Raw genomic sequence first — 6,886 nt, 5'->3', positions numbered from 1 at the left:
TGGAGTGCAGTGGCCGGATCTCGGCTCACTGCAAGCTCCACCTCCCGGGTTTAGGCCATTCTCCTTCCTTAGCCTCCGAAGTAGCTGGGACTACAGACGCCCGCCACCTCGCCCGGCTAGTTTTCTTTGTATTTTTTTAGTAGAGACGGAGTTTCACCGTGTTAGCCAGAATGGTCTCGATCTCCTGACCTTGTGATCCGTCCGTCTCGGCCTCCCAAAGTGCTGGGATTACAGGCTTGAACCATCGCGCCCGGCCGAATTTCTGTCTTTTTTAATGTAATGTCATGTGATGATAGAAACATTTCCAAACATCTGTCTTTAAAAATAGTTGGCATGGCATATCTTTCCTTGAAAAGCAATTTATCTTGCATTGCAAAAACATCACTTTTATCTTGATGGTACAGATTAAAAGATTTTTGTTTCTTATATCCCAAAATAGCTACTGAATAACACACTATTTGCAGCTACTTGTCTTCACAGGAAAGGACAGCACTTTTGTCTTTTTGTAAAAGAAAATACATAACTCATTTAAATTTGACAACTTTTAAGTACCTTGCTATGAAATAACCAGCAAACATCTATATAGCACAAAATGTTTTCTTAGTCATTACCCATCGTATTTGAAAGTATTATAAAATTTATTTTTTGTAATATGATATCATTCATAAATCCATATAACCTGGCACAGAAAAATAGCTGTATGTTGTATTGTGCTGGAATAATCCTAACTGTTGAGGTGACAGTGTGAAACTCTGCACTGTGGAACTCCAGCTCCTCCCTCAGGACATCTGGTGGTGATGAATGTATGAAGTTTGGTTAGTCTGTATATTAAGTAAAAGTAAAGTTTATTTCTTCTTGAATTAAGTTTCATCTACAGTTATGCTCAGGCTTGTAAGTGTGGATGTGTGCGTTTTATAAAATGTTCTAGTGTTGGCCGGGCGCAGTAGCTCATGCCTGTAATCCCAGCACTTTGGGAGGCCGAAGTGGGCGGATCACGAGGTCAAGAGATCGAGACCATCCTGGCCAACATGTTGAAATCCCATCTCTACTAAAAATACAAAAAAAAAAAATTGCTAGCCATGGGGGCACATACCTATAGTCCCAACTACTCAGGAGGCTGAGGCACGAGGATCCCTTGAACCTGGATGATGGAGGTTGCAGCGAGCCGAGATCGAACCACTGCACTCCAGCCTAGTGACAGAGCGAGACTCCATCTTAAAAAAAAAAAAAAAAGTTCTGGTATTTCGTACTTCATCTCAGTGGGACATTTTACACCCCTCACTTTGCAAGTTTAATTGAGATTAATTTCTTTTTTGTATTTTTGGTGTCAATGAAACTGAATCTGCTCCCAGTAAATAAAGCTGAGTTGAATCTGTGACTCATATGACAGACTCAAGTAAGTGCCTTTAGAACATTCACATGGTGCATTGTTCAGCATTTCTCTTCACTTGGCTAGTGTGAAAAGACACAGATTTGAGGGGGATTTTACTGTTGTGAATTTTTAGGTAATCATGATATAAAGTAGAATCATGTCAATGATTATTACAGGTAGTTTTTTGGTAATTCTGTCTACTTCAGAAACATAGGGGTTGTGGTATCATATACATGCTTTGTTATTGTTTATTGTTTGTTGTGTTTTGCTTTTATTTTGGTCTTGTTTTGTCACTGTTTATGTGTGTGTATGTGCATGTACACTATAAATTTAAAAAAAAAAAAACTAAACAACTTAGAAGAAAAAAAAAAAAACAGTAAAATCTGAGCAGACGGCATATCACAGTCCTCTGCAACTTTCCAGCATGATGACCAGCACATAATGGAATTTCAAGTAAGGGCTCTGCTCTCTTTTAACACTGGGGCTCAGCCATTACTGTTGGAGGGGTTTTGTTCCCACAGCTACTAAGTACGAAGTGTAATTCACTTTATGCAGATTGGAAAACCTCTCCACAGCCTTGACACCCTAAGTTATTGGCTTCTATCATAAATGAGTTTCATGTTAAGGTGTAAAATATGATCATGACGGCCATCACAACTTTTAGTATAACTCACCTGTTTTCTTCTCTTCCTATCCAAATGATGGTTGCCTCTTAATTGATAAGATGTTTTATAGAGTAGCTTTTGGTTGTTCCACTATTTCCTTTGCATTTTAAGAAGCCATTAAAGAGATGGTAAAATTCTAAGTGAACTGAATTATATTTGTGCAATTTCATACACTAATCCATTCATGCTAGGGATGGGATGGTAATTTAGAGCCCATTTAGATTTTTGAATGAAGAAAAAGGCTAATTTCTGCCTTGTTAACTTATCCTGTGAATCTTCAATTTGACCAATTCTGAGTGACTACTCTAACATGAGTTTAATTGTTTGGTTAATAGGTAGTTATAATTCACATTTATAACCATTTTTTAGAAGAGAAAATGTAGGCCACAAATCCTGCCACTTTTTATAACCAGCAAATATATGGTATTTCAGGAAAAAATGTCCTTAAGCTGTTACTGCCTTGGCTGATGATACCGCAAAATAGAGGGGTCATCACTTTTAGTTGTTAATTTTGCTTTATAACAAAATTTAACAAATGCATTTATAAGTCTCATACTGAAAAATGGAAATTAACATTTTATAACATTGAGAAGTTATCTGTTAAAAGCATTTTTTCAGTTGAATTTCATCTGAGAAAGTCAGTTAATTATATCAGAATATATTTTAAACATCATAGATTTAGACGTTTTGTTAGTATGTTATAATTTGAGAATTTAGCAATTTTAAAAACTTGTTTCCCAAAATAATAAAAATGTTTATATAATCAAGTAAATGGAAGAGATTCTTACTAAATAAATGCTATAAAATAAATTTATCACCTCTGCCCTTTCCTTTTCATATGAGTACTGTACTTTGGGTCATATAATCACTGGGTACAAGGAACTTACATTTGCCATACCACGTTAGCTGGAAATTAACTTTACTTGAAATAACCTGAAATAATTAATTCAGTCACAAATAGGCATTGTGGACTGGCAAAGTGATTTTTCAGGTTAAATAAAATCCTAACACAGCCTTCCTTATATTCCCCTTCAATTATTTCTATAATTTCTAAAATGTATCTCTTCTAGTCCTAATATAGTCATTAGTTTAATCACCTATTCACTTATTCCAATTTTTTTTTTTTTTTTTGGTGGGGGAAAGGATGTCTGCAATTAATCAGAGTTAGTATTTCAAGATGTTTTCTATATATATTATGTCCTATCATTGAGGAGGTTTAAAAATTGTTCTTGCGTCTGTGTTTCATCAAGCAAATTAATAACAGTATCTAACATTATGTTAAGATGTTGATAAACTTACTAGCTTCAAGGCTAGAGGGAATTTTTTTTTCCTCTAGGTTGTAGTATTGGCCTGAAGGAATAAATAAGGATACATATTTTTTAAAATTACTACTTAGTTTTGCTCTTAGTGGTGAGAACTTCTACTGTCTCCATTTTTTATGTAATCATTTTTCAGGATACTGCTTAATATATGTGGGTGAATAACTCAGTCAATTAACGTAGGTTTTCACAGTATGGGCACATGAAATATTAGTGACAAAGTCAGTTTTTGTCACTAATGTTTATGAATTAATGAATTCATTAATGAATTTTGCTGAAATTTTGTTTGCCTGTCCTTATTTATGCTCTAATCTAGTAAAGGCAGTGTCTATTGGCACAACATTTAATATTTAAGTGTTTACCTTTTATTGCTTGATATATTGTCTTGCTCTGCAGAGAACAACAGTCTTCTGGTTGTTCCTCCAACTGAATAATCACTAAATGCTGGAAATTGGTTTTGTCTACCTGGTAGCAAGATGTTTGATGACTTAGTAAAACAGGAATGTAATTCAAGGTGAGATTTTGTTGCTTCATTTGAGGTTGGTTGTTCTGGTGATAATGAGGTGGGGTAAGTCCTAGATAGTAAAGAGTCAAGGTTTGCCTTAAAGGAACTTGTTTGTCCCTTGATATTTTTTCAGTGTTCTCAAAAGCACTTGTCAATCCAGTGAGCACAAAATGAAGAAAACATAACAAAAATCAGTTTGCCAAATGTGTCACACCTTATTTGCTTTTGGATTTGGGGAGTTTTGAAGCACTCTATGATTCCTTACCCCATGTTGTTTGTCTTTCCTTACAGCTATGACTAGTTCAACCTCACCATTTTTAATCTTGCCCTATCCCAAGGACAAATCTTAAGGTGGACAGGAACGATTTTAAGAACTCAGGGTAGTTGGTAAGCATAAAATAGTAATATGATTTACTGAGCAAGAATTATGCTGAGGGCTTTGTATATTCTCAGTTAATCCTAGCATCACCCCTACAAATTATATATCATTCATCCAAATGCACACAAGAATAGATGATTCTTTAACTATTCATAATGTACATTTGAGAACGTTGAAAATACATTAAGGCACAGCCAGTCTCAAGAGACAAATTTAGTATTTGCAGTCATCCAGGAGATGAAGTATTTTAAGACAATGATGAAAATAGGGATGTATTTCAAGTAAAAACATATGAGGATGGAAGGTTATGGTATAATCTGTAATATATATGTATATATGTTTACACATACACATACATACATATATATTTATATCTCAAAATTTATTTTTAAGAACAGTGAAAAAGATGCAAAGACTACATGCCAAATCATTAACCTTGGATAGCAGAATACTAGGGTAAGGGGAAAGATACATTTTCAAATATTACTTCATAGATTTAACTTTTTGTCAAAAAAGATATTTTACATTTGTAATTTGGAAGAAAAGTTTGCTTCCTAGGTGACAAATCAATCTTGATTAGCCAGAAAACAAACCTTGACCATAAAATGGTAGAACTCATAGCTTTCCCAATATTTTACAATTAAAAATAATGATCCACTCCTCATTCAGAAAGAACTCCCTTTCATAAGTGACAGTGTAAAAGAAAACTTGAAGAAAAATCCCAATTCATTTTTTACATTATTTTAAAACATTTGTTTGAAAGGCTAGTGCATAAATCAAATATGTATTTTTTATTCTGTTCATTATGCACTTAACATTTACATATTTTATAGTTCCTCTATCTGTACATAAGTCATAGGTTTTATTGTTAATGGTTTTCTCTTTGCTTTCCTCATAAACGTAATTGCCTGTAGCTTAGCACCCATGAGTTACCTAGCAACAAGTCAGCTCTCTAACAAGTAAGAAATGAATGCAAACAAGGTGTTATGGAAAAAACATTCAGTTTAAGAATATTGGTGCATGTATGTTATTAAAAATCAAGATACAGCATTCTAATTTTGAGAAATGACATAACAATAGGTATTGACTTTCATATTAAATAATATTCCCTGCTTCCTTCATTCAGAAAAAAGTGGAGTCTATTTCAGACTGCACCACTGTTAACTAGGAAACTGAATATTCATATTTTCCCTGGCAGTCTGTTCATTACAGATTAGATGAGAAGAGTGTCTTGGCATGCTTTTACTATGTGGTACATGAGTTTACTAGATTAAGTTTCACTAATACACCTTCCTGACAGTGATGCATTGCTCATTTCTTAAATAGTTTTAGAATAAATGTGTGTGTGTTTTTTTTTTCAAGGAGATGTGCTTATGGTACTGTACTTTTGAGGTGGTTAGTTTTTGTAAATACCATGAAAAATTCCACTTTGTATTTCACATTTTAAGACTTTGATACATTTAATATTAGTATCTTTTGGTGAAATTTAACTTCTATACTTGCTGGTTATTTTCACTGGGAAAATAGGTCTCCTGTTCTAGAAGTTGAAGTTCATAAAGGAAGAATATCAGTTATTAGGGAAAAACTACAATTTCATAGGATGGTCATTTATATGATAAATAGACTGAGGTAGGAAGGGTAACACATGCTGGCAAATACCTTTCACCAAATAGCAAGGCTTCTATTTTATGCCAGGGACAGAAGTACTTGGCTCTTATCAGTTTGAGAGGTAGCTCACTAAACTCCAAGAAATCTCGGAGCCCTGTAGAAGATTGAGGTAAAGGACTGCAGGATGGGATGTGGCCGGAACATATGATTGCGCATTTAAAATGAATGCATAGCATTGTAAAACTAGAAAGCATCTGCTCCCTGCTGGAGATACATCTGGAGATACATGTGTTTGGGGTTTTTTTTGGGTTTTTTGGGGGTTTTTTTTTGTTTTTTTTTTCTCCAAATGCCCTACGTTTGTATTCACTTGTAAAATTTAACCTTAAATGACTCTGAATTTTTGCTCCAATCACAGTTAGAATGTGAGTTTAACTATGAGTTCTTTCTCTGTCCTCCCAGAGCACCCTTCACCAGGGAAGGTGGGGGATAAAAATCATGAGACCCTTAAAGAGAAGTCTAAACACTCGTAAGGTGATAGTTGGATTTGGATTTCTTCTGTAGGTGAAAAGCTTGGTTACTTATGTGATTTAGATTAAAATGAGTCACCAGAAATAAATGAAGAAAGAATATTCTTTACATGGTAAAGTCATCAAAAGATACCTAGCTACGATGGGATAGAATGGTTTTATGGAATTTACACTCAAAATGTCATAGAGTAACATGGTTTATCTGTAAAGAAGCTACACGTCATAGCTGGAGTCACTGGTCAATTTCAGGAAGACGGCTTTTTTAATGTGGTATATGCACATAACTGCCCCTTGCAACACAAACCTCTCAATGGAGTCATACTGTTGAAAAGCATCCTTCATTTTGGGAGGTTGAGGTCCTGGAGGACAGGGATAATCTTAAGTTTTTATCCAGTATTTGCTATAGTACGTTATACATTATAAGCTTGCAACAAATAATTAATCTTTTTTTTCAATTAGCATTAGGAGGTATGTCAGAAAGATCCATAACAGTCTCTCCAATTATATTAAA

Source organism: Mandrillus leucophaeus, unplaced genomic scaffold (genome assembly GCF_000951045.1).
Source record: "Mandrillus leucophaeus isolate KB7577 unplaced genomic scaffold, Mleu.le_1.0 Scaffold1126, whole genome shotgun sequence".
NCBI lineage: Eukaryota > Metazoa > Chordata > Mammalia > Primates > Cercopithecidae > Mandrillus > Mandrillus leucophaeus.
This window is presented reverse-complemented; position numbering follows the sequence as displayed.